The sequence below is a fragment of the Brassica rapa genome, chromosome A02, assembly GCF_000309985.2.
Source record: "Brassica rapa cultivar Chiifu-401-42 chromosome A02, CAAS_Brap_v3.01, whole genome shotgun sequence".
In the NCBI taxonomy this organism is placed as follows: Eukaryota; Viridiplantae; Streptophyta; class Magnoliopsida; order Brassicales; family Brassicaceae; genus Brassica; species Brassica rapa.
The window spans coordinates 22,612,223-22,623,245 of record NC_024796.2 but is presented as its reverse complement, the minus strand read 5'-3'; the positions used below and the strand labels follow the sequence as shown (position 1 = coordinate 22,623,245).

The 11,023-nt window shown below is 39.0% G+C and overlaps 1 pseudogene; it reads right to left on the bottom strand.

The window, feature by feature from the left end:
• Nucleotides 1–1,698: 1,698 nt before the first annotated feature.
• On the bottom strand, nt 1,699–10,894 carry LOC103853700 (annotated as a pseudogene).
• Between the last annotated feature and the right edge of the window lie 129 nt (nt 10,895–11,023).

Here is an 11,023-nt window from a genome sequence, read left to right as displayed (position 1 = left end):
GACTACAATAGTTTGTAAGAGAAAACCCAGCACATCTGCACAAAACACAGAATGCCGTAACGAATGGAAAGAACACCAACTCCAATAACCAATAAATGAAATAAAACCAATAGCGAAACACGTGTCCTACTCCTACGAATCGTCCCTAGTATCTCGTCTAGCCACATTGACATGGCGAGGGGCAGCGGGTCTCGGATCCAAGGTCTTCATCGCCCTCTGCGACGCGATCATACTCGGCCTCCGCCTCACTTTCCGCCAACCACTCCTCCGCGTGCAGTGCTTGGTTGGCCATCCTTCTCACCAATGCAAATTCCAGAGGCTCCAGAACTCCAACGAGCTCTTCACGAATATCTCCACGTAGTCCAGCCTTAAACAGATGACACCACTCCTCGGCTGGCTTCGGTTGGCACCTCTTGGCTGTATCCAAGAACTCCTCCAGGTAATCTCTCACCTTGCGTGGCTTCTGAACCATCTGGACCAGTACGTCACAATCACATGTCACTGTAAGAGGTTTTCGCGGACGCCCCCGCTTTCCCTTAGCGAGTTCCCCGACCGGCACCTCATGACCATCGACGTCCCTACCCGGGTTTCCTCCTTCCATGCTCGAGAGAGCGGCCACATCGGCTGCAATCTTCTCTTCTGCCTCCATGGCGAAGCCTGCCATCCGCCTCACTAGCGCGAACTCCAGGGGCTCCAAAACACCCCTCAACTGCGCCTGGAGTTCCTTACGAAGCCCGTTCTTATACCATACGCACCACGTCTCTGCATTCTTCGGTTTTCACAGCTTGGCTTGGTTGATGAAGTCCTCGGTGTATCCAGCGACTGATCGGTCCTCCTGAGCATTCTTGATCAGCACTCCACACTGGCACTTCCCGGTGAACACCCTTGGGGGTCCCCCTACTGCACTTTGCGGCTTGCATGGACGGCCACGCTTCCTCGGGGGCCCCTCTTCGGTTGCAAGCTGGAACCTCGCATTGCCCTGCAGTAGACGTTCCTCCATAGCCATCCTCTGGAAATGTGGCATCAACACCTTATGCCTCACAGTCTACTCGTGCGGGTACCTGAATGGAAACTCCCTGTACTGCTCTTCAGGATCCGGAAACATGGGTAGCACCAAGCTACCCTCCATGTCATAGTGACGCCTTTGGGCATACTCCCTGGTGTTCCTCCGTCCGTAGTGCATACGCGGCATCCTCCACTCGTAATGGTCAAGCGAAAACATCCTGCAATAAAATTTCAATCAGAACCATAATAGAAGTATGGATATCGTGGGATTTTCAAATAATCTTTCACAATCCGAAAACACTTAGTAATAACGAAATAATTTTTTTTTTTTTTTTTTTTTTCGAAAACGATTTTTTTTTTTTTTTAAAACGTCGGAAATGCTGATCCCTTAGGACAGAACTAAGGGATCTTAACCCGCTCTGATACCAATTGTAACAGCCCGATCCCCCGGCGTCCGACCGGGGTTATCGAAGGGGCATTATGGACACGTGTCTACTCATTTAGATAACCCTACGTGTCCCGTTACTGGTCCCGAGAGACGAGCGCATAACCTTCTTTGAAATACCGTCACACCCACATCCATATACTTCTACTTACAATCCTGCGCACAGGGAAAAAAATGGAAATGGAGGGGTGAGCAACAAGTTACTCAGTGAAGTGGTTCTAAACCAGCCTGCCCGCATGACACTCTATACTACTCTATGCGGGAACTAGGACTGACTAGCCACTACAATCAGTTAATGCATTTTTATCATTTCCTATCGTCATCTGTAATTTCCACATTCACTTCCATTCATTTCTAACAACCTAGTGATCAATCAATACAATGATCTCACTCATTGCCACACACGTCAAACCCTAGACTTCAACCGACTCATCTTCCCATTCCAACTCAATCCTATGACACCTTTAACTTCCTGTTACCCGACCATGATCTAAAAACCCTACAATGCACATCTTTTTCATCTTTTCATCCTTTTCCTCTTTTCATCCTTTTCATCTTTTCACCCTTTTCATCAGTGGGTAGCCCCAACTAGACTACTACCCCATATTCATGTGGATTGGCCACATCTCCTATGGGTAGCCTAGCGTGGACTACTACCCCACTTACTTTCCTTAGACTCTCTATATGATCCCACCCATGCTTAACCTTTACGTTATTCTTCTATACTTTCACTTATCCTTTCACATCCTTATCATTTACACTTATCCCTTCCCATTTTTCATTTACTTTCCCTTTTCACTTAGACTTGTACTTGGACTCACTCACTAGACGCCACCCGTTATCGGTGTCACACACAATACACATTGCACTCAAGTTTCACTTACCATATCAATAGCAATTAGTAGTCATCTATCATCTTAGCATTCATTCTTTCTAGCACCCTATCTTTATTCACAAACCATACATGGGACTTAACATCCAAACATACAAGCATCACTCATCAACCACAACATAGATCAGTTCATCAAGTCCCGTTAACAGTATGAGGTTCTTATGCATCATGATTCACTCATCTATCATCCTAGCAGTTATCCTGTTCTATCATCCTAACTCTCAAACAGGGTCTAAACAACCTAACTCCAACATAAAAGAGTATACAGAATCATGAGAGAAAGTTGGGTTCGAGACACTCCACCTTAGTCTAGATCTGGATCTGGATCTGGAAACAAGGATTTAAGAAGGTTGAGATCTGGTCACCACCACCATTTCACGGCGCCGGCGAGAGGGAGAGAGAGAGAGAGGGTGCGACGGCGAGGAGAGAGAGAGGGTGACGGTGAGGAGAGAGAGAGAGAGCGACGCGCGGGAGAGAGAGAGAAGAGAGAGAGGCGGCGCAGGAGAGAAGGGGAGAGAGCTCGACGGCTAGGGTTTTCGGCCTCCGGGAGTTCTCTGCAGAGCTTCGCTTCAGATTTGTGATGAGGCAAAAAGGGAGGCTGCATCTCTTTTTATAGGAGAGGGGAAGGGAAGCCCTAGGTTTTTGCCAAATGGACCGTAGAGAAGCCCATATTCTTTGGGAAATTTTATAGGCCAGGAACCGGGCCGTTACAAAGGTGGCTGTAAAGTCTTCACAAACTTGTTGTACTACATCAGCCACTCTAGTTTGCAAAGTGGCTTGAAAGTCTTCAAAAAGTTTCTCTATTGTAGCAGCACCAGCTACCCTACGGTGCAAAGTGTCTTTACATTCTTCACAAACTTTCTCTGATGCATCAGCATCAGCCAGCGTACGGGAAATAGCATAGAAAGGTTCTTCATTGAAAAAGCAAGACCAATCTCCCACGTTGTGCTTCTGTGTATGTCTCGAAGTCATATGGGATCGTTGAGGGAAGTATCTGATACCAACTAATGAAACAAAGAGAACCCGTAACACACGCTAGCTGTCTGTAGTAAATAAATAGTAAGGTGTCGATCACAAAGCGTATAGGAATTGTTTATATAGGTGAAACCTATAGTAGAAATAATAGAAAATAGGAAAAGCTTTTGAAATAAGAAAATTCAGAAAAAGAAAGAAACCTATCGAAGAAAGGAAAACATCTTAAAAAACACCAAACAGGAAAACTTGATGAAAGACAAGGACCGGCTGATTTTGGTTTGGTTTATTTGGGTTTAAAAATAGATTGGACCGGTTGATTTTTTATCAATTGCTTAAACCATCCCGTTGGTTACGATATGGAATTCTTTCCTCTGAGTTTCTCTAGATGAGTAAGAATCTCATTCATGTCCGGTCTATCTTCAGGTCTATAGCTTGTACATAACAAACACAGCTTCAACAGATCTTCAATGCCCTCTTCCTCCTCTCGAGAAACAATAGACGACACGATTTCTAAATCAAGAACCCTAATAATCCCTTCTGATCCATCTCCAATCGCCATCTCCACCAATTGACGCAGACTCACGACTCCTGATTCATCATCGTCCAACGAGGTTGGTCTCCGTTTCGTCATCAACTCCATTATCATGATCCCGAAGCTGAACACATCGGCTTTCGTTGTCATCTTTCTCATATAAGCAAACTCTGATCATGGACAAAAGAGAGAAACAAGGAGGAAGAAGTTTGTTAGAGATGAAAAGATATTTTGGATTACTCGGTTAGTTACAATTTGACTAAACCGATATAAACCATATATACAATTTAATTTAATCAGTTAACCAAAGAGTGTGTGGATAAATCAAATAACGGTTTTGAAATCTGTACCTGGAGCCAAGTATCCAATCGTGCCTTGGAAGGTAGATGCTGTGACGCTTCCATCTTCACGTAACCTAGAATCCGAGCGGTTCCGAAATCGCTGACGTGAGCAATACCATCTCCGTCGAGGAGTATATTCGCCGGCTTCAGATCGCAGTGAACGATCGGGAAGCCAAATCCAGAATGAAGGTAATCGATTCCGCTAGCGATATCAACACATAGATCGATTCTCTCGGAGAAGGATCCGATTGATGCAGAAGAGTTGTGAATCGCATCCTCTAAGCTTCCCTTTTCCATGTATGGAAGCGCCAAGGCTTTCATCTTCCCGCTCTCCCAGGCGAACCCTAAGATCTTCACCAGGTTCCGATGCTTTAGTTGGCTCAGTGTTTTGGCTTCTGTGTAGAACCATTTATCTGATTCTGCTGAGAATTGCTTCAGGTTCAATACTTTTACTGCAATCGCTGTACCATCCTCTAGCTGACCTTTGTACACTGTGCTTAACCTGCTTGAACCGATGATGTTGGCATTGTTGAAAGAATCTGTTGCTTGTTCCAGCTCTTTCGGGTCGAATCTTTTTAGCTTCAGAGCTGAGTCCAAGTCTGGCATTGGAGACTCTGATGAGGTTTCAGTCTTTTTCTTGCAACGGGCGACAAGAAGCAGTAGCAGAAGGAGAACCGCGGCTGATCCAAGAACAATCATGATGATTGCACTTCTCTTTGAGAAGTGGTTTGACTTCTTCTTGATCATCATCATACATGGCTTGAGAGGCTTCTTTCTGCCACAGAGATCTGTGTTTCCCATCAGATCAGATGCGTTGATGTCTTTGAACACCCCGGATTCAGGAACATGGCCTTTGAGGTGGTTTGAAGCGAGTTTGAGATGTTTCAGGGTCGGAAGATTGGCGAGACTCTCTGGAATTTCACCTGTGAGATTGTTATTAGAGAGATCCAAGGATACTAACTGTGTGAGGTTGTTTCCAAATCTCTTGGGGATTTCACCAGAGAGACTGTTTCTTGAAAGGTTCAAGCGTTTGATCATATCCATGCCTCCTTGTTCGAAGACTTGATCTGGGATCTGACCTGTGAGATTGTTCCTCGAGAAATCCAGTAAGAAGACGTTTTTGCAGGCCTGTAGAGATCTTGGGATAGACCCAGAAAAGAGGTTGTTCGAAAAGTCGATTTCTTGAACCATTTCTAGCTTTCCAAGCTCATCGGGGATGGTTCCTCTCAATAAATTGTTTGAGAAGTTGAGATTAAGCTGTAAGTTTCTCATCGAAGATATCAGCTCCCCAGGGATGGTTCCGGTGAGAAGATTGTCTGAGATATCAAACGTGTTGAGATGCGAAAGTGACTTAAGGCTTACATGGATAGACCCGTTGAACTGGTTACCATGAAGACCCAAGTAGGTAAGGGATTCGAGTTTCCACAACCAGATAGGAATTGGGCCTGCTAATTTGTTGTTAGATAGCTCGAGCACTGAGAGTTGCTTCATTCCAAACATTTCTTCAGGAATTGGACCTTTGAGTTCATTTTTATCCAGCGCAAGCCCCTGCAGTAGTCAGATTCGATATCTCCCTTGGGATTCTTCCCACGAAATGATTTGTGTGAAGTTGCAAGAGAATCAACTCTCTCAGATTCCCAATCTCTCGAGGAATTGTTCCAGTGAGAGAGTTAGAGAATACTTGCAGTATCCTGAGTTTCTGAAGCTTCCCTATTAATGGCTTCAGAGTTCCGGTTAAGTTGTTCCGTGCCAAATTAAGAACTTCCACGTCTGAGCAGTTAAAGAGATCATCTGGAATTTCCCCAGTAAACCGATTCGGCCCAAGAGAAATAGCAGTAAGATTTGTCCGTCCTAAACCTCTAGGAATCTTGCCAGTCATTTGGTTAAAAGACAGGTCCAAGACTTTAAGACCAGTGCAGTTACTTATGCTAGAAGGTATTGGTCCGGTAAGAAGATTGTCGTGCACTGAAAGGTTCTGAAGATTTGAAAGAAGCCCTAGATTCGCTGGGAGCTTACCGGTTATATAATTGAACCCCATCGTTATCGCTGTCAAGTTTCTCAAGTTTGTGATTGACTGTGGAAACTCCCCCGTTAAGTTGTTTGAATGAAGCGTAAGGACTCTCAGTGATTTCAATGAACCGATTTCTTCCGGAATCGGTCCAACCAACTGGTTTCCTGATAATCCCAAATTCGTTAACTGCGTTAACCGAAACATGGAGGATGGAATCGGAGAACTTAGTTTGTTCTTGTATAACCGGAGTGACTCCAGCTTATCCAAATTTCCCAATTCCGTTGGTATTCTCCCGGTTAACTGGTTACCATACAGCTCAAGTTGGATCAAGCTTGTGCAGTTTCCTATCTCAGCCGGTATCTCTCCTTTCAACAAGTTATTATATAAACCGAGAACCTGTAAATTCTGGAGATTTCCTATCTCTCTCGGTATTTTACCGGTTAATTGGTTACTACCCAGGTCTATCACCCTCAGATTAACCAAAGTACCAACTGATACTGGAATCAAACCACTAAATTGGTTAACGTCTGCTACAAACACCTCCAGATGAACCAAATCTCCTAAGCAATTTGGTATCTCCCCGGTTAAGTTATTGCTTCCTATTCTAACTGATACCAACGATCTAGTTTTGCATACTGATTCAGGAACATTACCGGTCAACAAATTATTTCTCATATCAAGGGACGCAAGATTCTTAAGTTCCCAAACCTCAGAAGGAATCGAACCAGAGAAATAATTTAAGTAAAGAACTATCTTGTTTAGCTCGGTTAATTTCCCGATTTCAGCCGGTATTTGGCCGGTAAAATTGTTGGAAGTGAGATCAAGAACCTGGAGATAGGTGAGGTTTGCTATGGCTGGAGACAGAACACCTTGAAGTTGCTTCTCCTTAAAGGAAAGGGAGACAACATGACCGGTATGATCGCAGGTGATTCCGGTCCAGTTGCAGTGTCGTACCAGACCAGTGGTTGTCCAGTCTGCCAATGCTCCTAGAGGGTCGCTCGGAATGCCATTCTTGAAGGATCTTAAAGCTTTAATTTCTAGTTCATTGCTCTGTTTTGCTAGTGAAAAGCCAGATAATAAGAAGAGAGTTAAGATCAAAATTGTCTCTGAGAGTGATGTCATTGTGGAAGAAGATATAGATTTGAGGGGTCATGTCCTGGATGTGAAACGGCCAAGACGCAATATATAATGTTCATAGCTTAAACATAATTTGATCAAGTTGCATTTAAACTATAAACTCACTAAAAGCATTTCCACTCAGTACACATGCTTAAACGTCTCTGTGTTTGTATTATATATTCATTGGAGATCTATATAGATACATAACCAAATCATAGTCCATGGTTATGTAGTCTTTTCGAGTTAGTTTTGAACCGTTTAATAAAACACAATGTTTCTACGAAACTAAATAAATCTATCCCGACTCAAATATGTGGTAGTTTATGTTAGCGTCGTCCGTAAAGTTCAAACAATCAAACTCAAAATGTGTATGCGGTTGTAAAAGATCAACAATAGATTCTCTAGATGCTTTTTTGTTAACCCTGCCGGATTTCACTCATAATTTTTCACATGTTAGTTATTAAACTTTTAGAAAGTTGATTTAAGAAATAGCATTTCATGCTAAAAGAAATTTGAATCTGGAGTTGACAAAAGAGAAAGAAATTTGAATATGAAGCATAAACAAATGATTTTTATTATTGGGCGGCGGCGTTCTTTTTTGAAGTCTATCGGCCGTTAATAAGAGCTTCCCTCCATTCCTTCACTACACATTCAAGCATAGGAACAGAAGCGAGGCGTGGTTAAGTATTCCCTTCCGCTCTGGAAGTCAATTTATTTCCTATCTTTCGGTTCCAAATCTTTTTTTTCAGTCTCTATTTGGCAAAGAGGGCACTTAGAAGTCGGCAAGAAAGTGAGTAGACATGGATATCGCGAACAGACTGGCGAGTTCATGCTATCATGTCGCTAAAAAGTGGGCTCGGGGAACGCCTACTACTCGACTAAAAGGAGAGGAACGCCCGAGGAACCACAGGGCACTCCATACAGAGCAAGCAAGGTCCTTCACCATGAAGATTGTATGCTTTCGTGAAGATTTTCTGCGCGAACCGGCGCGGCTAAGAGAATTTCCAACCTCACTCCATAATTTATTGCAAGATGGAGTGAAAAATGGAGCGAAGAAAAAAAAAATTATATTATTCTATTTATGGAGTAATCATTTTTTTTGTTTCTTCATCACTCTATTTTCTACTTCATTTTGTAGTAAATTATGAAGTGGGGTTGGAAATACTCTAAGATGCTGACTCAATCATCACATAAGCGCAAGTATCCCCACAGCCTGTTGGATTCGAACCTGTCACGTTTTAATTTTATTCTGCCCTTATTTTTTGAAATTAATTACAATACCATGTCATTTCTGTTTTTTAAGTATTTAAATTTTAATTTAGCCAGCTATAAATTCAACCATTAGGAATCATCCAATTTCATGGCCAATCACATAGCAGTTTAGAATTATGGCTGCAACTGGATGCACATATTTTGGAATAGAATTGTGTGGAATAAGTCATTCATGAAGATTCCACAAAAATGTTACCATTTGAGATGAATTAAAAATAAATTGCAAAGAATAGAATGGAATGAAATATGTGGAATGCAATGGACTGTAGTTGAAAAACATTCAGCAACAAAAAGTCTCGTGAATGTAAGAAATGAAAAGAATGAAAAAAAAAATAAGATTTTAATATTAATTAGAGTTTTTATTTAATTTAAAATAAATTTATTTTCATTCCACTATATTCCTGTAAATAACTACCATTCATGTTAAATAGATACTTATATTTTAGTTCCATCAATACTATTAAAACAGCAACATGATCAATTGATAAAAGGTTATGTCCAATTTATTATTTTCCTATGCAACATATATAAAAATTAAACCATATATTTTATAACTGCTTACCTTTATTCCTATATTCTAGGATCCATAACTACCATGTTTACAAGAGTGTACAAATAAACAATTGATATACGTTTGATTCAAATCTGCATAATAACTACATCACTTTTTTTAAAACATCTACACATTTTGTTACAGACAATATATGTTATAACCACAAATAATACTTTACTTATACATTATACATTAGTTTATCCAGTGAATTAATATCTACCTTTATTCTTACTATTATGACTACTAATATTTTAAATCTAAGTTTATGCTTTATATTTACTAAATCTGCCCTTTTAATAAAATAGATAATATATTAGTATAATATTATCTACCATTGAAATTAATAAAATATAAAAATTATTTTTTATTTACCAAATATAATTAGAATTTTATTTCATTTTCATGAAATGCAAATTATTTGACTAATTTATCTATAAAATTAGGATTTCGCCTTTAAATAAACAAATTATAATTATCATGAAATTAAATTAAGTTTAAATTAAAAAAATAAAAGATCATTAGATTTATCTACGTTTTTTCGGGTTGGGATTTTAACCGGATTTTATGTAGTTTTAAATAGAAATTTTATAATTTAATCCAAAATCTGAGCTGGATTATATGTAGATACTCGATTTACCATTTTTATCGTCGATTCAGATCAAATATGAAAATATCGCGAAAAGATCTAAAATTATATTATAAATTAAATTTAGCAAAATTTAGCAAAATTTAGATAAATACAATAAATTAATATTTTTGAGTATATAGGTCGGATTGAATCGGATTCAAGACTCATACTTACAGGTAAATTCAACATTGGTTTTCCGAGTATGAATATTAATATTATATTAATAATTCAAAATGCTAAAAAATTCAAAATATCATGATTTTATTAAAACCTAATTACATATTTCGTCATCAAAATTATTTCTGTTAAAATGTCAAAAATATTATAATCTGCACAATTATAATACTTTCTTTGTAACATTTAAATGTAAATGATAATAAATATATAAATTTATATCAAATAAATTTGATTTGTTTTGGAAATAAATCCGTCCTTTGAAAGTGCACGGGCATACGAGCATATGATTACAAAGAAACGGACATACATGCATATGATTATAAAGAACCGAGTATATGTCGGGTCAATTTTTTAAATTGCTATTATTTTATAAAATAGTCTTTGATTAAGATTTATACACAAATATGATTATAAAGAAAAACACAAATATGATTTAAAAAACATAAATATAAAATTAATTTTTTAAAAAATATATATATATATATATATATACCCGCCCTTTTGAGGGCGGGTCAGAATCTAGTTTATTTTTATAACTGCTACTGTTCCATTTACTCGTATTCCATTTTTCTTAAATTCATCCTATTCCTCGTATTCCTGTAACTTAAAACCAGTTATATATATCTCTCCAATCACAAGGTCCGAAACAGTATATTATAGTTTTCAGACGGTCATACCTATAACATAAATCTTAACATTCGTTATATTATCAGATAGATGATGTTATCTTCATACCAAAACAATCGTTTCAGATATTTTTCAGATTTTTCGAATCTTTTTAGGATCCTAAATACCCGAACAGATGTGGACCCATTACATCCATATCGGGTCCAACAACCTTTTGATATAGATTTTTAACGTTATTGTACAAAAACATGGTTGATGAAATATTTTTAGAAAACTCATTTTTAAATATGAAAATATCTATCAAAATATAGACGATTGAAAGTTTAGTATATAATATGAGATTTTAGTGGGAAAATTTATATATGATATGATTACGCTATTATAAAAGAAAGAGGAAGTTAAAATATACACATATATGTTGTGTAACTTCTCTTACTTTAAATTAT